At 47.0% G+C, this 22960-nt stretch overlaps 1 protein-coding gene across 3 annotated transcripts in view; it reads left to right on the top strand.

Annotated features, from left to right (window-relative positions):
• The window catches only part of APBA2 (amyloid beta precursor protein binding family A member 2), a 245337-nt gene that overhangs the window by 35865 nt on the left and 186512 nt on the right, over nucleotides 1-22960 (top strand). For all 3 annotated transcript variants that reach the window (XM_046009954.1, XM_046009956.1, XM_046009952.1), the window contains exon 2: nucleotides 17311-17417. The gene's annotated coding sequence lies outside the window, so the exon portion shown is untranslated. The remainder of the gene's footprint in view (nucleotides 1-17310; nucleotides 17418-22960) is intronic.

Genomic DNA, 22960 nt, shown 5'->3' with positions numbered 1-22960 from the left:
GCACCTATTTCGTTGTTGTGGTTGGAACAGGACATAGCCTGGACGTGGGAGTCATGTTTGGAACAGGCGGTTTTCCACAATCCTGCGGGGGGAGGCTTCCCAAATGGCATTCTTCCAACTGTGGCCATTTAGAAGACAGAGCATGTGTCCCCCCTCGATGTGCCTGGTGGGGATGTGGCCCTCTTCCCCAGTGGCCCAGGCCCCATGGGCGTCTGAGGCCCTTGTACCTGGAGGTCTGGGTGGGGAGAGTAGTTTCCTGTCGAGTCACACATGTGAGCTGGTTTCCGGGTCCCACTGAGGGGGCCTTTGCTCACCCCCAGCCCATGTGTGGCACATAGGAGGTACTGATGCAGCTCATGTCCTCAGACCCTGGCTGGATGACCGCTCTGCCCACCTGGCCACCGGTCTCCCTGAGTGGGCATCCATCTGTGTGCGTGTCCTGGGGACGGTCCTGTCACTGAATCAATATTCAGGGGGTCACCACAGAGCACTGCCGTAGGTGTTGTATGTAGGGGAGTATTTCATGGACCATAGCAGGTGAGAATTGCAGGGATTTCCACCCCGGCAGGCGCGGGGCAGCGTGAGGGGAACAGGGCAGGACAAGGGATGTGGCCTTGGTGTGAGTGGGACTCCATAGAGGTCAGGCCTGGCATATCTGGGGAATAGCAAAGAGCCCATGAAGTAGGGGCAGAGTACGTGACCGGGAGCAAAGCCAGGGGGCCTGGAGGTTGCAAGTGGAGGTCTTTCCTGCGACCATGAGGACCTTTACTCTGAATGGCAGTGGGCTGCTGGAGGAGGAGGTTGAAGAGATGAGGACGTGATCTGACTTATGATTTTAAAAAGTAACAGCTTTATTGAGATGTTCCCATACCATAAAATCTACCCCTTTAAAGTATATGGTACAGAAGTTTTTAATGTGCTCACCATGTTATACAGTTATCACCCCCACGTAACCCCAGAACACTTCCATCCCTGATATCCTTTAGTGGGCATCTCCCATTTCCCCCTCCCCAACCCCAACCACTTCGATTTCTTTAAGCAAACCTTTTGTTGAAGTATAACCATCATATAGGCGTGTGCGTGCATCCCGGACTGAATAATGTTTGTGTCCCCCCAAAATCGTGGTTGAACTTAATGCCCGATCCCAGTGTTAGGAGTGGGGACTTTGGGGGGTAATTCGGTCATGAGGGTGGGGTCCTCGTGATGGGATTAGTGCCCGCATAAGAAGAGGCTGGACAGCTCTGTGAGGAGATCACCACGTGAGATCATAGCAAAAAGTGGGCAGTCTGTAACCCAGAAGGGCGTTCTCACCAGAACCCGATAGCAATGGTGCCATGATCTCAGATTTCTAGCCTCCAGAATGGTGAGAAATAAATTTCTGTGGATGCCCCTTACTCCCGCCAAGTCCATGGTGCTCTGTTTTAGTAGCCCAAGCTAACGGAGACCATGAGTGCAAAGCTCCTCCCGCGCTGGGTTGAAGGACCACGCTCGCCACTAAGGTAGGCTGCTGTGTAGGGTCTAGGCTGAAGCAGGAAGCCCTCTGAGGAGCCATGAGAGCATGCAGGCTGTGGCTGGCTGGGTTGGTGGAGAGGACCAGAGGAGCTGGAGTTCTGGAAGCATTTGAAGCTCAAGCCGATCCTGGGTCCTGGTGGCTCAGAGGTGGGGTGGGAGAGAGGGGAGGCAAGGGTGAACCCAGCTGGGCAGTGTGTTGTAATCAGCTGGTAGTGGGAGAGGCTCTGCATGGTGCTGGGTCTTTTTCAGGGAAAACTTGGCCCCGCTGGACACACTGAGCTCGAGGAGCCTGTTAGACACGCGCTGGATGTGCTGAGAGGGGCGCTGTGAGTGTGGACTTCAGAAGAGCTCAGACGGAGTTAATGCACTAGGGAGCGGTCAGCGTAGATGGGTCCCAGTCCATGGTCCTGTGTCTGGGTGTCTGGCACAACAAGGGACAGCTCACCCAGCCACAGCTGTGAGCTACTGAAATCATGACAGGCCTAGGCAGCTTCCTGTGCGGGCGTGGTGACCCAGCCAGAAGGCCAGGGAGCAGTTTGGAGGCTCAGTACCTTTCTCTGGGATTTAATTGTCTGGGGATCCATTCAGGGGCCACATTCCCCACACATTTCTCCCCACATTTGTATCCAGAAATTAAGAATACTTCACAGAGTATGCAAAAATTTTAGTCCCTCTGGAGCATTTTTATTCAGTTAATGGGATTTCTATCATCTTACCCCATTCGATCACACCAAGGAAATTTTTGTGGTAGCCGAAGAGAAGGGACCTTTTGGCATGAAACAAAATGATGATACTCTCAGAAGTTGGCAAAGCACAAAAATATATCTAAAAGTGTTTAAACGCGGCCCCATCATCACATCCTGCATTGATGCTCCACACGTCCGGTGCCCAGACGGAAGGCAGGACGGGGGCACGAGGACAGAGAGGGCTTCAGAATGTGATCACCCCAGGGTCGGGGCCCTGGCTTCTCCTGGGACTTAGCTCTACCACCTCGAGCAAGTCGCTCGCCCTCCTGTAGTCTCTCTGCTGGCCCACTAGGGCAGGAGGAGAATAGAACCCCCCAGGGCTGTGGTGCTAATTCCCCAGGGTGAGGCTGGTCCTCACTGGCTTCCCTCCTACTGGGCAGATGGGCCTGGAGTCTGAGGGAGAGCCTTCCTGGCTGTGGTTTGCAAGACAAGGGGCTCCCGTCCGAGGATGGGGACCCTCCACCCTCCGCTGGATATGTGCCAGTGGTTTAGATTTGTCCCAATCCCTCTGCCCTAAACCATTGTGTACCCCTCTTCTCTCTCTGCAGGGGCCCCGGGCTTGCTATCCCTTTGCACGCCCCCTCCAACACCCCTCTCTGAGGTACATGGAGCCTTGTGGTCCTTGCTTTCCAAAGTCACCATTTTGGTGCCTTTCACAGTGGATCCTGATATTTTTTTACTCCAGACACTTGTTTGGGTGGCCCTCCCGCCTTCGGAGCCCGCAGAAGCCCCAATATGGCTTTTGTCACATGCACCAGAGCAGAGAGCACCTTCCCAGGGACAGATGTTCTTGGAACACTTCTCGGTTCCCAGGACCATGTGACAAGGGTGAGGCCATTGAGGTGGGGTGTGCCAGTGGGTTTTAGTTTCTGTGAAGAAGAGTGGGTCCCCATCTGCCTTTGTCCTGGTTCTGGCCTCCACCTAGGAGCACAGCCCTATGCCATGTCCCCATGTATGGTTTTGCAGAAGTGGCCAGCCTAGACTTTCACTCAAGCTGGTGCCCAGGGTGGTCCCCCAAAGCTGGGGAGTACCCCTCTGCCTGGCAGTTTGCATCTGTGGTGAGCTCCTTCCCTTAGGACCTGTTTCCTCATCTGTGCCCTGGGAGGCCCGGCCCCGCAGAGGATCGGAGCATGGGCGTGCCTGGCTGATACTCATTTCTCAATGCACCTCGCCCCTCCCGGGAACGGCAGGAGATGCGGGTGCCTGTCTTTGACTGGGTTTGTCTCTCGTGGGTTCCATCCGGGAGCCTGGCTGACAGGAGTGGGCTCTTGTCATCCAGTCATGGGCTGGAGCCAGGAAGACTGTTCCACACCCACCATTCCACACTGTGACGTGATTAGTTCCTTCCATCCTAGGAAGAGCATTTTTTTTTTTTTTCGGGAAAGTTATGGTGAACCTTAGTGTTTCCTGTCTGCAAAGTGTTCTTCAGAAGACCTCATAGGGCTCACATTAGATCAGTAAGGAGAGTTCTCAAAGTATTGCGGACAGAGCCATTAGATAGGTGGGCTTCTGAATTCTTATTTCCTTTCATTATCTTGCTTAAAACTCTAGTTCTTCTCCATCTTTCCAGGGCTGCTCTTCTTGTTTCTCACTGCCCCGTGTCCCAGGGGGGCTTGAGCGGTCAGTGTGGCTTTGGAGGGGTCCTGGTGCTTATTCATCCCCCGCTGGCCCTCCTCTAGGCGGTTTGGTGCAGGTGTTCCTCCTCCTCCTAGAAACCTGTGGAGATTTCTGAAGTCCCCCATGTTCTAGAATCAGGACAAGAGAAGCCAGGTTACATGGTTTGCTGGGGTTCTCAGAAAGTGAGCCTGGGCAGTCTGGCTCCAGATGGGCTCCTAACCACTCCACAGTGGCCTCTGGGGGCGCTTGTGGCCAACCTGGGGTCCGAGCCCTGTGCCCACTGCTACTGGGGTGTGGTCAGGGCTGCAGACCACAGCAAGGCCTGGGGTGTATGGTGTGGGGGGTCTGTGTCGCCCTCTGAGCCTTGGCTCCTCATCCATAAGAGGAAAGGCTGGACCTGGTGCTTCCAGCTCTGGGCTGTCTGTAGCACTCTCTGGGGGCCTATATGGAGGGGACATTTGGATCCAAGAAGGACTTCTTTCTCCTGGGCAGCTTCAAATGCTGGAGTCTCATCATCACTATTGTGTGAGGTGGAGAGCAGCACTGTGTCCCCAACAGCTTCCTGGGCTGCTAGGTGTTGGCCGTGGCATCCTCCCGGGGGGAGGATGGATTCATTCATTCATTCCACATGTTTTTATTGAATGTTGATTGAAAATCCCTCTTCTTATATGGAGCTTGCTTTCCAGTGAGGGAAAGCAGGCCATAACCAAGGTAAGTGAAAGAAATATATCACATATTACATGGTGGTAATTGCTGTGGGGAAGCATAAAGCAGAGAAGGAGGCCAGGAAAGGCTAGGTGGGTGGCATCATGGTTTTGAGTAAGGTGGTCAGGGAGGGTGATGTGTAAGCAGCAGCATGGAGGTGGGGAAGGAGGGAACCATGTAGAAAGCTAGGGGAATGGCCCATGTAAAGGGTCTGGGATGACATCATCCTCTTCCAGGAAGAGCAAGGAGGCCAAGTGGCTGGTACTGAGGGAGCGAGGGCAGAGGTATAGAGGAGAGGTCATGAGGGGCAGTGGGAGAGAAGGATGTCAGATTGTGTAGGGCCTCAGAGACTGGTGAGGACTTACCCTTGGGCTGGTGCTCCAGGACTAGGTTAGAAAGGGCCAGCACAGAGATAATGAGTTGTCAGGAGCCACTGCAGTCATACAGGGAAGGGAGGCTCAGCCCAGACACCAGTGGTTTCCTGATGGGTGTGAGGACCAGGGAAGGAGGAGGGCCCAGGACGGCTCTGAGGTTTCAGCCTAAGCAACTGGAAGGAAGTAGCCATCAATTGAGATGGGAAGGCTTGGGGGCGGGGATGATGAGCACAAGTTCTCCATGTTTCATGCATCAGGGGACCCACGCTTGGCTTCCCAGGCAGACCCTTAGAGCAGCCCCTGATTCTCTGGCCCTTGGAGGTAGAGGAAACGTGAAGGGCTTTTTGGACACTGACTTGGCTGTGCCAGGATACCTGCCACGGCCGTGTGCCATTTGCTTGAGGGCTGTGAGGGGGATGTCTGTCCCAGCTGCAGTTTGCCACCCAGAGGCTGGGCTGCATGTGGACAGGGCAGAGCCTCAGCATGGGACCTTCTGGCCTGTGCATCTGGGGCCCGGCCCCTGGTCTGTGCACTCTCATCTCTCTCCTTTCAGACCTAGGTTTTATCTTTTTGCCTTCTCAGATTCTTCTTCTTTTTTATAAGTTGAGGTGTAGTCCACATATAACATCATATTCATTTCAGGCATACAGAGCAGTGATTTGATGTTTATATATATTGTGAAACGAACACCACGTTCACAGCCTTCACCATGTGTAATTATAAAATTACTTTTCTTGTGAGGAGAGCTTTTAAGATCTTTCTTAGCAACTTCCAAATATGCAGTAAATGTTATTAACGATCGTCACCAAGCTCTTTCTTTAATCCCCAGGACTGACCTTAGGGATGGGGGTTTGTACCCCCATTCATGCATTGCCCCCTCGCCCCACCGTCCCCCCCCACCTCAGGCATTTTGTTCTCTGCCAGTCTATTCTCTGTATCTGTGAACTTGGGGTGTTTGTTTGTTTCTTTGTTGTTTTAGATTCCATGTATAAGTGAGATCATATGGTGTTTGTCTTTCTCTGTCTGACTTATTTCATGTAGCATAAGGCCAGTAAGGTCCATCCATGTTGTTGCAAATGGCAGTCTGTCTTTCTTTCTTCTTTTCTTTCTTTCTTTCTTCCTTTAATGGCTGAATAATTCTACTGTGTATATATACAGGTTTTTTTTTTCCAGCCATATTTTCTTTATCCATTCATCTGTCAGTGGGCACTTAGGTTGTTTCCCTGTCTTAGCTTTTGTAAATAATGCTGCAGTGAACATGGGGGGGCAGATATGTTTTGGAGTTAGTGTTTCCATTTGTTCAGATCAATACCCAGATGTGGAATGGCTTGAATGGTACTTCTATTTTTACTTTTTTGGAAGAACTTCCCCACTGTTTTCCGCAGTGGCTGCACCAGCTTTCTTCCCACCAACTGCACAGAAGGGTACTCTTTCCTCCACGTCCTCGCCAATACTTGTTACTTCTTGTGTTTTTGAGACTGGTTCTTCTGACAGGTGTGAGTCGGTATCTTGATAAGGTTTTGAGTTACATTTCCCTGATGATGAGTGACATGGAGTATTTTCATGTACCTGTTCGTCATTTGTATGTTTTCTTTTTAAAATGTATATTTGTAAAGATTTTATTTATTTATGTGTGAGAGAGAGAAAGCATGAGAGTGGTGAGGGTCAAAGGGAGAAGCAGACTCCCCGCTGAGCTGGGAGCCCAAGGTGGGACTCTATCCTGGGACTCCAGGATCATGATCTGAGCTGAAGGCAGACACTTAATCCACTGAGCCACCAGGCACCCACCATCTCTGCGTTTTTCTGTCTCAGATTCTTTAGGGACCAGGTAGAGAAAGTCCTCCCCGAGCTCACCTGGGTGGTTGAGACTGGGGAGCGGATGTAGTGGGACTTTCCTCTGACTGAGAGGACAACGGCTTTTGTGCGTCGTGCACTGTGGGAGTGTGAGCCGGGGGCAGGATAGGGACAGACAGCCCAGCTGCAGCACACAGAGGGCCTCAGGCAAGAAGTGACTCTAGCAGGTTACAAAGGTTGGAGCTGACCTTGGGGGCAGGCCTGACCCTGTGAGCTCTGCCTTCTAGAGCTTGGCCATTCTTCTGCTGTCCAGGGTCAGTGCGGACGTGATGGAAGTGGGCGTGACATTGCCAGCACCATGTCCCTCTCAACAGACCAGGCTGTCCTCCGGCAGTGTCCCTGTGCCAGTGTAGCCCTGGCTGGGCTGTTCACCGCTGGGTCACTTCTTCCCAGTGCCCACCCGTGTGCCTCCTCGTATTCTTCCTGGGGTTGGGAAGGAGCAGGGAAGGCCAGCAGTTGGGGACTGTGCATTACTCCCTGTCCTTTCATGACTAGGGATTTATGAGTTGCTGACGTGTTTGCCATTTCCTTGTGAGCCTTTTCTGGGTGAGCCCTGTGCATGGCTGAGTACAGGGCAGTGGGAGTGGGGTAGGGAGGGACACAGTGTCAGCTGGTCTTGCCAGGGAGGCTCATGGGAGCAGACGGAGAACTGAGGTCCTCAGCCTGGCACAGAGTTGGTTGGCCCCACAGATGGCTTTTGAATGGAGGATGGATGCTCAGCCAAGGAAGACTCCCTGGTTCCTGGCCAGCCACCCCTCTGCCCCTGTGGAAGGCCCCTGGAGGATGAGTGTTGCTGGGAAGTTGACTGTATTTTTAGCCTCGGGGACATGCTGTATGTGGCAGCCTGTGGCTCCTGGAAGTTACCAAGCAGGTTGATTAAAGGCAGTTTTGCAGAGTAATTATGCAGCTTTGGGGACTGGCAGGAGGCTTCCCATACCGAATGCAGGGCCGGGGGTCATCGGGAGCAGGAAGAAGCCAGGGTGGAGCTTTTCTGTGTCATGAACCCTTTCTGAATAGCGCCATCAACATAGCCTTTTGGGGGGGCTCAGTGTAGTGTCAAGCCTCTTTCTTCTCCCCAAGGGACTCTGCATTCCTTCTGGGAGCTCCTGGATGAGCCCCATACCTCCGAGGTTGTCTTGCCCCTAACCAATCTGGTAACCCCCTTCTACAGTCAGAAGCTTTTGGTGGCCCCATTTGCCTATTACTTTCATGGGCCTCTGAGCTTGGTGGTGGATGCTCAGTATGGTTTTCAGTAGCCTGTTTTCTTACTTCCCTTCTGCTGCAGCTGGCGTCTGTGACCCCAACTCAGTACTCCTGTTCAGAGTCCTTTCCCCGTCTATGTAGTGCCTTGCGTTGACCCTCCCCTTTCTTTAAGGTTATGTTTGAGGCCCAGGTCCTTTGTTGGCAGTCTCTGGAATGCTGCCTTCAGGAGTCCAGGTGGGCTCCTGGAGGGATCAGGGGATAGGGTTGGGAATGAAAACTTCTGCAACAGGCCAGGGCGAGAAGAGTGTGCTTACCACTGAAGCTCAGGCATGCCTTTCCCCATTGGGTTTTGAAGAATGAATAGGAGTTTGTCAGTACGATTCTGGAGGAACTAAAAATGGAATGACTTGAACACTGGCATGAAAGGAGTGAAGTACCAGTGGCAGGGGGGCTTGGGGCATGACAAGGCCTCAGGCCTGGGAGCTTGGCTGCCTTGCATGCCGCAGTCCAGAATCAGTGCTGTGTCATGGAGTACCGTACCTCCACGCACCCCATTGACGTCCCTGGCTGCAGCTGGGTACTGGTGCAGGTGTGGTTGGCACAGTGTGTTATCTGCACAGACAGTGGTGCTCTTGTCCACTGGTATTGGAGTGGGCCCATGGTGGGGGGTGCGGGATCCGTGTTAAGACTTAGGAGGCCTTCAGCTGGGTGGCCTATTTCATGGGCAGGGAACACGGCAGGTGCCATCAACATTAAAGCTTAAGGCATGGGGGTCAGTGACTTCGTTCGCCATGATAGGGAGACCAAGGTGCTGGTGCTGGCGGTGGGGCCTGAAGCCCAATATCTCAGTGCTCCCATCCTCCTCCAAAGTAGGGAAACTGAGGCACGGATGAGTTTCCTTAGTCCTTCCAGGCTGTATGGGACAGAGTTAGGATATGAGTCAAGATGTCTCTCAGTACTCGGGCTCCACGCAGAGATCCAGGCAATGGCCCACGCCGTGGTGGCCCTGGTGTGCAGCGCTGGCATCCCCAGGGTGTCAGGGAGGAAATGACGCCACTTGCACAGGGGATGGTTTGCACTGTGCACCCATGTGTCCATACGGTCGCCCTTTTTTTGAAAAGGCTTGGATTAGTGTATTTTGTAGAATGTCCCCTACGTGTGTCACACACAATTGTAAGATGAATAATGCAAATGACACTGAGCTCTGTATCTTGTATCACATTTTACGTCTTGGGAAAAAATATTGGGAACAGATCCTTGAAGAATGTACTTCATTTCCTGTTAGAGCAAGTGAAACCTGCAATATTAATGCCACAGGGTTTCCCATACCTTCCTCCAAAAGGATTAGAGAAATACATTCCCTGCTCTCTCCGACGGAGGCCTGGCTGCTAGTGGCCTCAAGTCGTTAGCTCTCTGTGTTTGCTGACATTGGGGAACGAACAGGAGGCATCACTCAGAAACCTGGAGAGGCTCACGATCTATTTGCAACTCTGATTTTCAGAGTGTTTGGCTGTTCTGCAGAACCCCAGAGTTCTGACCCTGCAGTTCTGAGGCGCTTTTTAAAAATTCTTTTATTTTTTCAGTGTTCCAAGATTCATTGTTCATCCACCACATCCAGTGCTCCATGCAATACGTGCCCTCCTTATTACCCAACTCCAGGCTCTCCCATCCCCCCACCCACCTTCCCTCTAAAACCCTGTTTGTTGCTCAGAGTCCACAGTCTCTCATGGTTCGTCTCTCCTTCCGATTTCCCCTAATTCGATTTTCCTTTCCTTCTCCTAACGTCCTCCATGTTATTCCTTATGCTCCACAAGTAAGTGAAACCATATAATTGATTTTCTGTGCTTGACTTACTTCACTCAGCATAATCTCCTCCAGCCCTGTACATGTTGATACAAAAGTTAGATGTTCATCTTTTCGGGTGGAGGCATAATACTCCATAGTGTATATGGACCACATCTTCCTTATCCATTCGTCTGTTGAAGAGCATCTTGGTTCTTTCCACAGTTTGGTGACTGAGGCCATTGCTGCTGTGAACATTGGGGTACAGATGGCCCTTCTTTTCACTACATCAGTATCTTTGGGGTAAATACCCAGTAGTGCAATTGCAGGGTCGTAGGGAAGCTCTATTTTTAATTCCTTTTTTTTTCCATTTTATTTATTTTTTCAGCGTAACAGTATTCATTCTTTTTGCACAACACCCAGTGCTCCATGCAAAACGTGCCCTCCCCATTACCCACCACCTGTTCCCCCAGCCTCCCACCCCTGACCCTTCAAAACCCTCAGGTTGTTTTTTAGAGTCCATAGTTTCTTATGGTTCGCCTCCCCTTCCAAAATTTTTTTTTTTTAATAAACATATAATGTATTTTTATCCCCAGAGGTACAGGTCTGTGAATCGCCAGGTTTACACACTTCACAGCACTCACAATAGCACTTACCCTCCCCAATGTCCATAGCCCCCTCCCCCTCTCCCAATCCCACCTCCCCCCAGCAACCCCCAGTTTGTTTTGTGAGATTAAGAGTCATTTATGGTTTGTCTCCCTCCCAATCCCATCTTGGTTCATTTATTCTTCTCCTATCCCCCTACCCCCCCATGTTGCTTCTCCATGTCCTCATATCAGGGAGATCATATGATAGTTGTCTTTCTCCGATTGACTTATTTCACTAAGCATGATACGCTCTAGTTCCATCCACGTCGTCGCAAATGGCATGATTTCATTTCTTTTGATGGCTGCATAGTATTCCATTGTGTATATATACCACATCTTCTTTATCTATTCATCTGTTGATGGACATCTAGGTTCTTTCCATAGTTTGGCTATTATAGACATTGCTGCTATAAACATTCGGGTACACGTGCCCCTTCGGATCACTATGTTTGTATCTTTAGGGTAAATACCCAGTAGTGCAATTGCTGGGTCATAGGGTAGTTCTATTTTCAACATTTTGAGGAACCTCCATGCTGTTTTCCAGAGTGGTTGCACCAGCTTGCATTCCCACCAACAGTGGAGGAGGGTTCCCCTTTCTCCACATCCTCTCCAGCATCTGTCATTTCCTGACTTGTTAATTTTAGCCATTCTGACTGGTGTGAGGTGATGTCTCATTGTGGTTTTGATTTGTATTTCCCTGATGCCGAGTGACGTGGAGCACTTTTTCATGTGTCTGTTGGCCATCTGGATGTCTTCTTTGCAGAAATGTCTGTTCATGTCCTCTGCCCATTTCTTGATTGGATTGTTTGTTCTTTGGGTGTTGAGTTTGCTAAGTTCCTTATAGATTTTGGATACTAGCCCTTTATCTGATATGTCGTTTGCAAATATCTTCTCCCATTCTGTCAGTTGTCTTTTGGTTTTGTTAACTGTTTCCTTTGCTGTGCAAAAGGTTTTGATCTTGATGAAATCCCAATAGTTCATTTTTGCCCTTGCTTCCCTTGCCTTTGCCGTTGTTCCTAGGAAGATGTTGCTACGGCTGAGGTCGAAGAGGTTGCTGCCTGCATTCTCCTCAAGGATTTTGATGGATTCCTTTCTCACATTGAGGTCCTTCATCCATTTTGAGTCTATTTTCGTGTGTGGTGTAAGGAAGTGGTCCAATTTCATTTTTCTGCATGTGGCTGTCCAATTTTCCCAGCACCATTTATTGAAGAGGCTGTCTTTTTTCCATTGGACATTCTTTCCTGCTTTGTCGAAGATTAGTTGACCATAGAGTTGAGGGTCGATTTCTGGGCTCTCTATTCTGTTCCACTGATCTATGTGTCTGTTTTTGTACCAGTACCATGCTGTCTTGATGATGACAGCTTTGTAATAGAGCTTGAAGTCCGGAATTGTGATGCCACCAACTTTGGCTTTCTTTTTCAATATTCCTTTGGCTATTCGAGGTCTTTTCTGGTTCCATATAAATTTTAGGATTATTTGTTCCATTTCTTTGAAAAAAATGGATGGTATTTTGATAGGGATTGCATTAAATGTGTAGATTGCTTTAGGTAGCATAGACATTTTCACAATATTTATTCTTCCAATCCAGGAGCATGGAACATTTTTCCATTTTTTTGTGTCTTCCTCAATTTCTTTCATGAGTACTTTATAACTTTCTGTGTATAGATTCTTAGTCTCTTTGGTTAGGTTTATTCCTAGGTATCTTATAGTTTTGGGTACAATTGTAAATGGGATTGACTCCTTAATTTCTCTTTCTTCAGTCTTGTTGTTGGTGTACAGAAATGCAGCTGATTTCTGTGCATTGATTTTATATCCTGACACTTTACTGAATTCCTGTACAAGTTCTAGCAGTTTTGGAGTGGAGTCTTTTGGGTTTTCCACATATAGTATCATATCATCTGCGAAGAGTGATAGTTTGACTTCTTCTTTACCAATTTGGATGCCTTTAATTTCTTTTTGTTGTCTGATTGCTGAGGCTAGGACTTCTAGTACTATGTTGAATAGCAGTGGTGATAATGGACATCCCTGCCGTGTTCCTGACCTTAACGGAAAAGCTTTCAGTTTTTCTCCATTGAGAATGATATTTGCGGTGGGTTTTTCATAGATGGCTTTGATAGTATTGAGGTATGTGCCCTCTATCCCCACACTTTGAAGAGTTTTGATCAGGAAGGGATGCTGTACTTTGTCAAATGCTTTTTCAGCATCTATTGAGAGTATCATATGGTTCTTGTTCTTTCTTTTATTAATGTGTTCTATCACATTGATTGATTTGTGGATGTTGAACCAACCCTGCAGCCCTGGAATAAATCCCACTTGATCATGGTGAATAATCCTTTTAATGTACTGTTGAATCCTATTGGCTAGTATTTTGGCGAGAATTTTTGCGTCTGTGTTCATCAAGGATATTGGTCTGTAGTTCTCTTTTTTGGTGGGATCCTTGTCTGGTTTTGGGATCAAGGTGATGCTGGCCTCATAAAATGAGTTTGGAAGTTTTCCTTCCATTTCTATTTTTTGGGACAGTTTCAGGAGAATAGGAATGAGTTCTTCTTTAAATGCTTGGTAGAATTCCCCTGGGAAGCCATCTGGCCCTGGGCTTTTGTTTGTTTGGAGATTTTTGATGACTGTTTCAATCTCCTTACTGGTTATGGGCCTGTTCAGGTTTTCTATTTCTTCCTGGTTCAGTTGTGGTAGTTTATATGTCTCTAGGAATGCATCCATTTCTTCCAGATTGTCCAATTTGTTGGCGTAGAGTTGCTCATAGTATGTTCTTATAATTGTCTGTATTTCTTTGGTGTTAGTTGTGATCTCTCCTCTTTCATTCATGATTTTATTTATTTGGGTCCTTTCTCTTTCCTTTTTGATGAGTCTGGCCAGGGGTTTATCAATCTTATTGATTCTTTCAAAGAACCAGCTCCTAGTTTCATTGATTTTTTTTCCCATTTTATTTATTTTTTCAGCGTAACAGTATTCATTCTTTTTGCACAACACCCAGTGCTCCATGCAAAACGTGCCCTCCCCATTACCCACCACCTGTTCCCCCAACCTCCCACCCCTGACCCTTCAAAACCCTCAGGTTGCCCCAACCTCCCACCCCTGACCCTTCAAAACCCTCAGGTTGTTTTTCAGAGTCCATAGTCTCTTATGGTTCGCCTCCCCTCCCCAATGTCCAGAGCCCGCTCCCCCTCTCCCAATCCCACCTCCCCCCAGCAACCCCCAGTTTGTTTTGTGAGATTAAGAGTCATTTATGGTTTGTCTCCCTCCCAATCCCATCTTCTATTGTTTTTTTGGTTTCTATTTCATTGATTTCTGCTCTGATCTTTATGATTTCTCTTCTCCTGCTGGGTTTAGGGTTTCTTTCTTGTTCTTTCTCCAGCTCCTTTACGTGTAGGGTTAGGTTGTGTACTTGAGACCTTTCTTGTTTCTTGAGAAAGGCTTGTACCGCTATATATTTTCCTCTCAGGACTGCCTTTGCTGTGTCCCACAGATTTTGAACTGTTGTGTTTTCATTATCATTTGTTTCCATGAATTTTTTCAATTCTTCTTTAATTTCCTGGTTAACCCATTCATTCTTTAGAAGGATGCTGTTTAGTCTCCATGTATTTGGGTTCTTTCCAGCTTTCCTCTTGTGATTGAGTTCTAGCTTCAGAGCATTGTGGTCTGAAAATATGCAGGGAATAATCCTAATCTTTTGATACCGGCTGAGACCTGATTTGTGACCCAGGATGTGATCTATTCTGGAGAAGGTTCCATGTGCACTAGAGAAGAATGTGTATTCTGTTGCTTTGGAATGAAATGTTCTGAATATATCTGTGATGTCCATCTGGCCCAGTGTGTCATTTAAGGCCTTTATTTCCTTGTTGATCTTTGGCTTGGATGATCTGTCCATTTCAGTGAGGGGAGTGTTCAAGTCCCCTACTATTATTGTATTATTATTGATGTGTTTCTTTGATTTTGTTATTAATTGGTTGATATAGTTGGCTGCTCCCACGTTAGGGGCATAGATATTTAAAATGGTTAGATCTTCTTGTTGGACAGACCCTTTGAGTAGGATATAGTGTCCTTCCTCATCTCTTATTATAGTCTTTGGCTTGAAATCTAATTGATCTGATATAAGGATTGCCACCCCAGCTTTCTTCTGATGCCCATTAGCATGGTAAATTGTTTTCCACCCCCTCACTTTAAATCTGGAGGTGTCTTCGCGTCTTAAATGAGTTTCTTGTAGGCAACATACTGATGGGTTTTGTTTTTTTATCCATTCTGATACCCTGTGTCTTTTGATTGGGGCATTTAGCCCATTAACATTCAGGGTAACTATTGAGAGATATGAATTTAGTGCCATTATTAGTCTGTAAGGTGACTGTTACTGTATATTGTCTCTGTACCTTTCGATCTACTACTTTTAGGCTCTCTCTTTGCTTAGAGGACCCCTTTCAATATTTCCTGTAGAGCTGGTTTGGTGTTTGCAAATTCTTTCAGTTTTTGTTTGTCCTGGAAGCTTTTGATCTCTCCTTCTATTTTCAATGATAGCCTAGCTGGATAGAGTATTCTTGGCTGCATGTTTTTCTCGTTGAGTGCTCTGAATATATCATGCCAGCTCTTTCTGGCCTGCCAGGTCTCTGTGGATAAGTCTGCCGCCAATCTAATATTTTTACCATTGTATGTTACAGACTTCTTTTCTCGGGCTGCTTTCAGGATTTTCTCTTTGTCACTAAGACTTGTCAATTTTACTATTAGGTGACGGGGTGTGGACCTATTCTTGTTGACTTTGAGGGGGGTTCTCTGCATCTCCTGGATTTTGATGCTTGTTCCCTTTGCCATATTAGGGAAATTCTCTCCAATGATTCTCTCCAATAGACCTTCTGCTCCCCTCTCTGTTTCTTCTTCTTCTGGAATCCCAATTATTCTAATGTTGTTTCGTCTTATGGTGTCACTTATCTCTCAAATTCTCCCCTCATGGTCCAGTAGCTGTTTGTCCCTCTTTTGCTCGGCTTCCTTATTCTCTGTCATTTGGTCTTCTATATCACTAATTCTTTCTTCTGCCTCATTTATCCTAGCAGTGAGAGCCTCCATTTTTGATTGCACCTCATTAATAGCTTTTTTGATTTCAACTTGGTTAGATTTTAGTTCTTTAATTTCTCCAGAAAGGGCTTTAATATCTCCAGAGAGGGTTTCTCTAGTATCTTCCATGCCTTTTTCGAGCCCGGCTAGAATGTTCAGAATCGTCATTCTGAACTCTTGATCTGACATATTACCAATGTCTGTGTTGATTAGGTCCCTAGCCTTCGGTACTGTCTCTTGTTCTTTTGTTTGTGGTGATTTTTTCTGCCTTGTCATTTTGTCCAGATAAGAGGATATGAAGGAGCAAATAAACTACTAAAAGGGTGGCAAAGACCCCAGAAAAATGCGCTGTAACCAAATCAGAAGAGACCCCTAATTGTGGGGGGGAGAAAGGGGATAAAAACGGGTTCGGAAAAAAAAGAAAAAAAAAAAAGAAAAAAAAAGGAAAAAAATTTAAAAAATAAAACAAATAAAAAAATATAAAAAAGAAAAAAATATATATATATTTAGATGAACTAGTCAAAAAACGTTAAAAAAGAAAAGGGTAAAAGTTTTCAAAAATTTAGCAGAAGAAGAAAAAAGAAAAAAGAAAAAAAAATTGAAAAAAGAAAAAAAAATTGAAGTAGCGCAAGACTAAAGAATCATGGGGAGAAAGCCATGAGTTCCGTGCTTTGCTTTCTCCTCCTCTGGAATTGCTCTGCTGTCTTAGGAATTGAACCTGCTTTCTCCTTGATAGATGAACTTCGTCCTGGCTGGATATTTTGTTGATCTTCTGGGGGAGGGGCCTGTTGTAGTGACTCTCAAGTGTCTTTGCCCGAGGCGGGATTGCACCGCCCTTACCGGCGGCCGACTAAGTAATCGGCTCGGGTTCGCTTTTGGGAGCTTCTGTTCCCTGAACGCTTTCCGTAGAGTTCCGGAGGACGCGAATGAAAATGGCGGCCTCCCAGTCTCCGGCCCGGAGGAGCCAAGAGCCTGGGGCCCCACTCCTCAGTGTGCCCCCAGAGGACAGCACCCAATCACTCCCGTATCCCCAGCCTCTAGCCGCGCTCTGAGCTCACCCAGCCCGCGACCAGTTCAAGGTAACCCCGAGCTGAGAGTTCAGTCCTCGGCTCTGTCTCTGCAGCCGGCTTCTCCGTTCTAATACCTGCGAGCTGTCCGACACTCTGACATCCCCGATCCTTCTGTGACCCTGCGGGGCCTGGTGCCACGCTGACCCCGCGTGGGCTTCACCCTGGTTTAGCCTCTGGAGCAATGTCCCTCAGTGGAACAGACTTTTAAAAGTCCTGATTTTGTGCTCCGTTGCTCCGCCGCTTGCCGGGAGCCGGCCCCTCCCCCCGCGGTCTATCTTCCCGTCGTTTTAGATTCACTTCTCCGCCAGTCCTACCTTTCAGAAAGTGGTTGATTTTCTGTTTCTAGAGTTGCTGTTCTTCTCTTCGCTCTCCCGTTGGATTTGTAGGTGTTTGCAATGTTTAGATAAGCTATCGAGCTGATCTCCTGCTACCTGATGTAGTCTCAGGCTGCTACTTCTCCGCCATCTTGACTCCTCCTTCCTCTATTTTTAATTTCTTAAGGAATCTCCACACTGTTCTCCAAAGTGGCTGCACCAACTTGCATTCCCACCAACAGTGTAAGAGGGTTCCCCTTTCCCCACATCCTCTCCATCTGAGCCGCTTTTAACCCTTCGGTGCAGGGTATGTTTTGTCTCTCTTTTTAACTTGTGGCCCATCACTCAGCTAGAACGCCCATGTGTTCATCGATGAGCAGCCTGCCCACAGCCCACTGACGCCCTGTTTGTGCTCTCTTTCGTTCCAGTCTCCGGAAGCTTGAAGCTTTGCTGAATTCCGGGTGGGCACGCCAGCCTCTGAGGTCAGGACCGTCCTGCGGATGGCTGAGAGTCCTCTGGGGCCTGACGACTCTGAGTGAGTAGGACCTGTGGTTGTCACTGCTATGCTGTGCCCACCCCCACCCCCCCCTCTGAGCTGTTGGCATAGACACCTCGGCTCATGTGCTGAATGGGAGCTGGGAAAACAGCGACGTGTCCTGTTGCCCCCACCTCTGCCTAATGAAAGCTTAAGTGTGGTGACACAAAAATTTTTCATTGTTTTCCTTTTTTTTCAAATTTACCTTCATTTTTTTAAAAACATTTTTAAAGGTTTTGTTTGTTTATTTGAGAGAGAGAGCATGCAAGAGAGAGCACAAGCAGGGGGAGCAGCAGGCAGAGGCAGAGGAGGAAGCAGGCTCCCCGCTGAACAGGGAGCCCAACACGGGGCTCGATCCCAGGATCCAGGGATCATGACCTGAGCCGAAGGCAGATGCTTAACCAACAGAGCCACCCAGGCACCCCATAAGTTTACCTTCGTTTTGTGGAGAAAGATGGGAAGGAGTGCAGGACATGCCTAGAAATACAGTAGACTGTATTTCCTATGACCCTGTCCATCTCCCCTGTCAGACCTGCCAGGTCCCTTTCTGCTGCCCTGGTGTTCTGAGTGGGACTGTGTTGCCTCTGAGGCAGCCCCCATTCCTGTCAGGGGAGTGGCTCTCCCTGCGAGTGCAGCCATCAGGGTCCCAGGATGTTTGAATATGTGTTTCCAGTTCTTTTGTGTATAAACCTAGGACTGGAATTGCTAGATCATATGGTAATTTTGAAAATCAAACTGTTTTCCACAGCTACTGTCTTATTTTACATTCTCACCAGCAGTATTTGAGGGTTCCAGTTTTCCTCATCCTTACCAACATTTGTTCTTCTCTTTCTTTTTTTTTTTTTTTTTTAAAGTTATGGCCAACCATATGGGTGTGAAGTGGTACCTTACTGTGGTTTTGATTTTTGATTTGCATTTCCCTTTGTCAAGCTAAGGATAGTTTCTATCACTAATGTGGTGAATGTTTCTTTTTTAAATCGAGAATTGGTATTGGATTTTGTCAGATGCTTTTTCCGCATCAGTTAATACAATCGTGTATTTTTTTCTTCTTTAGTCTGTGTGTGATGCCTTACATTAATTGCTTTTCTCAAGTTGAACCAACGTTGCATTCCTGGAAGACATGTCACTTGGTTGCGGTGTATAATTCTTCGCATACATTGTTGGATCCTATTTGATAATATTTTGGTGAGAATTTTTAAGGGTGTTCATGAGAGATACTGGTCTGTAGTTTTCTCGTAATTATCTGGTTTTGATGTTAGGGTCATACTGGCTTCATAGCTTCATAATTTGGGAAGTATTCCTTGATTTTCTTTTTCTTTCTTTTTTTTTTTTTTTTTAGACAGAGAGCCAGTGACCACCCATGTGTGCATGCTAGGTGGGGAGTGGGGGTTGGGGCACAGGGAGAGAATCTTAGGCAGACTCCCCTCAGAACAAAGAGCCTGACATGGGGCTTATTAATCTTACAACCCTGAGATCATGACCTGAGCCAACACAAAGAGTTGGACACTTAACCAGCTGAGCTACCCAGATGCCCCATCCCTTGCTTTTCTAATTTCTGAAGTAGATTATAGAAAATTGATATCCTGCCTTCCTTAAATATTTGGTAGACTTCATGAGAGAAGTCATCTGGGCCTAGTGATTTTTTTAGAGAAGGTTCCTTTTTTTTTTTTTTTAAGATTTTATTTATTTATTTGACAGACAGAGATCACAAGTAGGCCAAGAGACAGGCAGAGAGAGAGAGAGGGAGAAGCAGGCTCCCTGCTGAGCAGAGAGCCTGGTGCAGGGCTTGATCCCAGGACCCTGAGATCATGACCTGAACCGAAGGCAGAGGCTTTAACCCACTGAGCCACCCAGGTGCCCCTATGATTTCTATTTTATTTTTTATTTTTTAAAGATTTTATTTATTTATTTGACAGACAGAGATCACACGTAGGCAGGGAGAGAGGAGTTAGCAGGCTGCCCACTGAGCGGAGAGCCCGATGCAGGGCTCGATCCCAGGACCCTGGGATCATGACCTGAGCCGAAGGCAGAGGCTTTAACCCACTGAGCCCCCCTGACGCCCCTATGATTTCTATTTTTAAAAAAATTGTTGAAGTGTGTCTTATGGCCCCAAGTGTGGTCTGTTTCAGCGCTCTGATCATAATGTTCGTATCTGCTCTCCCCTCCCCCCACCCCCAGCCAGCCCCTTGCAAAGTCCTTTGTTGAAGTCCTACCCTGCAAGGTGATGGCACTGGGGGCAGGGGTTGGGACCTTTGGGAGGTGATTAGGCAGAGCCTTCGTGGTGGTGTTACTACCCTTATAGAAAAGGCCTCCGAGAAATCTGACTCCAGAAGGGGACCTGCCTCTGACCATGCTGGCTCCCTGATCTTGGACTTTCAGCTCCTAGAACTGGGAGAAATAAAAGATTGTTGTTTGTAAGCCTCCTAGTCTGTGGTATTTTGTTATAGCAGCCCAAGGATTAAGACACTTGGGTGAATGTTCCATGCAAGCTTGAGACGAATGTGTATTTTGCTGTCGTTAGAATATTCTATAAATGTCAATTAGATGCAGTTGATTGATGGTGCTGTTCCAGTGAGCTATCCTTGTTGATTTTCTGCCTGCTTGTTATATCAGTTACTGACAGAGGATGGTGAAGTCTCCAATTATAATAGTGGATTTGTCTCTCTTTTCAGTTCTGTCAGTTTTTGCCTCATATATTTTAATACTCTGTTGTTAGGTGCATAGCAGTTTACGACGGTAATATCTCCTTTTTAAAATTTAAATTCAAGTTAGTTAACATATAGTGCAGTATTGGTTTTAGGAGTAGAATTTAGCGATGCGTCACTTACATAGAACACCTAGTGCTCATCACAACGAGTACCCTCCTTCATGCCCATCTCCCATTTAGCCCATCCCCCCACCCACATTCCCTCCATCAACCCTCAGTTTGTTCTCGGTACTTAGAGTCTGTTATGGTTTGCCTCCCTCTCTGTTTTTATGTTATTTTATTTTAGGATTATAATATATCCCTGAAGAATTGAATAGAATTATATATCATTATGTAATTGCCCCCGTCTCTATCCATGATGATTTTCCTTGTTCTAAAGTCTGCTGTGTCTGAAATTAATATCGGCACTCCCAATTTTCTTTTAATTGGCATTAGCATGGTGTATCTTTCTCCTTTTCTTGATGTTTAACCTTGTAGAATCTTTATATTTAAAATGGGTTTCTTGTAGACAGCATATAGTTGGGTCTGGTGTTTTCATCTTCTCTGATATGATTTCATGAGGAGAAGTCTGCTGTTACTCTATAGATTAAGTATTGTCCCACTTTCTTCTGGCTTCTTTCATGATTTCCTCTCTCTCTCTCTCTCTTTTGCAGTTTGCATAGATATTTTTTTGTTGTTTTGGTTTTGGTTCTTTTTCTTTTCCTTTTTTAAGTATTTATTCTATTTGGTGTTTTTTGATCCTCCTGAATATGTGGTTTGCTGTTAGTAATTTTGGAAAAATTTTGAGAAAGTATTTTGCAAATTTTTTCCTTCTCCATTGTTTCTTTTGACTCCTTTTGATATTCTAGGTACACATATTTTGTATCTTTTGATATTGTCCCACAGTTCTTGGATGCTGCTCCTAACCCCCGTTCCTTTTTTCTCTTTGCACTTCATTTGGGAACGTTTCTAATGATCTATCTTCAAGCTCACTGATTTGTTCCTCAGCCATCTTGAATCTGCTGATGAGTTTTCTTCATTTTCGAGGGCATTCTTCATTTCTATTACAGATTTTTATTTTCTTAAAGGTTTTATTTATTTATTTGACAGACAGAGATCACAAGTAGGCAGAGAGGCAGGCAGAGAGAGAGGAGGAAGCAGGCTCCCTGCTAAGCAGAGAGCCCGATACAGGGCTCGATCCCAGGACCCTGAGATCATGACCTGAGCCAAAGGCAGAGGCTTTAACCCACTGAGCCACCCAGGCGCCGCTGGCTCTTGATTTTAGCTCAGGTCATGATCTCAGGGTTGTGAGATCAAGCCCCGCAGTGGGCTCTGCACTGGGCATGGAGCCTGCTTAAGATTCTCCCTCTCCCTCTTCTTTCTTTCTCTCTCTCCCCTTCTCAAATAAATAAATAAATAAAATCTAGCATCTCTTTTTGATTCTTAGACTTTGCATCCTTCTGTTTACATTACAGTCTGTTCTTCTCTTCTTGGTTGTCTAATTTTCCCACTGGAACCCTTAACATATTAATCATAGTTATTTTAATTTCCCAGTGTGATAATTTCAAAATCTATGTCATATCTGAATTTGGTCATAATGCTTGCTTTATTGGTTTTAAATGTGGGTTTGAAAAAATAGATCTAGTTTTATTTATATTCATATTTATTGATTGATTGATTTGGTTTTCATCATGCGTTATAATTTGTTGAGAGCCAGGCATTTTCTGTTGGAAAACATGAACTGAGGTCGTAAGCCTTTCGTGTGAGGGGTTATGTAAATCTCATTAGGGGTTGGGGTGTCATGTCTCCTGCAACTGTAGGTGCTGGAGGCATCAGAATCCTCCTTGGTTTTGTCTCCTCACCCTTGACTTTGGCCCTCCCTTGGCCCTGCTGGGCAGGGACTCCGCAGCCCTTTGAGCCGTCAGCCACTGGTGTCCTTCTGGAGCCTTGTGGTGTGGTGGAGAGGTGTGGGGAGGGGAAGCATTCTGTAATCCTAGGATGAACTCTTCATCTTTAGGTGGGCCCGTGTGCCTTCAAGGGCTGGAACCGTCACCAGAGTTTCTTCTCACTTTGCTCCCCCTCAGGTGAGACAGGGAGGTCAGGGGGCTGCCGTGAGCAGACCACCTTTCCACAGTGGCTCTGATATAAGGTTCTGGCTGAGTCTTTCCGCCTGGACAGCAGACCTTTGTCACGGAGAATGTTCTGGGTGTGTTTCATCATGGTTACTTCCTCCTTCCTCTGCCAGAGCCAAGAGATGTCTTGGTCCTTCAGATTTCAGGGGACAGGCTGCAAGCTCCGTTCACTGATGGGTCCAAGAAAAGTCATTGGTGTTCAGTTCGTCCCGCTCTCTCCTATTGTAAGGATGCAGTGACCACTTCTAAGCTTTTTACATATTGGAGCTGAAACCCAGCCCTTCCCCAGCTTCTGTTTTCCTCATGACTCTTGTCACCACCTGGAACTACATACTTTATTTGATCGTTCACTCATTTTTTTGCCTGTCTTCCTCATGAGAACATAAAACCTGGAGGATCAGAACTTTGTCGGTCTGTTCCCTCTCATCCCCAAACCTAGAAGAGTGGCTCTTTCCAAGAGCTCTCACGGGGGCGCTGGGAGCCAGGCTCCCTGGGCAGCCAGGCAGCACGGAAGCAGGTGGCTTTTCTCCCGTCACTTCTCAATGGCCAGCTCCTTTGCCCTCTTGCTCTGGGTGAATCTCGCACCCCACCCTTTCCCCCCTACATCCCCATTACTTTGTTTTTGGGATTGCCATTGTGGGCAAAGCTGCGCCTGTGCTCCACATCTCGCGATGATCTGGCCACCAGCATCGGTTCTCACGAACCGATTTTTAAACCATCGCCAT

The sequence above is a fragment of the Meles meles genome, chromosome 6, assembly GCF_922984935.1.
Source record: "Meles meles chromosome 6, mMelMel3.1 paternal haplotype, whole genome shotgun sequence".
Taxonomy (NCBI): domain Eukaryota; kingdom Metazoa; phylum Chordata; class Mammalia; order Carnivora; family Mustelidae; genus Meles; species Meles meles.
The sequence above is the reverse complement of the archived record's forward strand: the minus strand, read 5'-3'. Positions and strand labels throughout refer to the sequence as shown.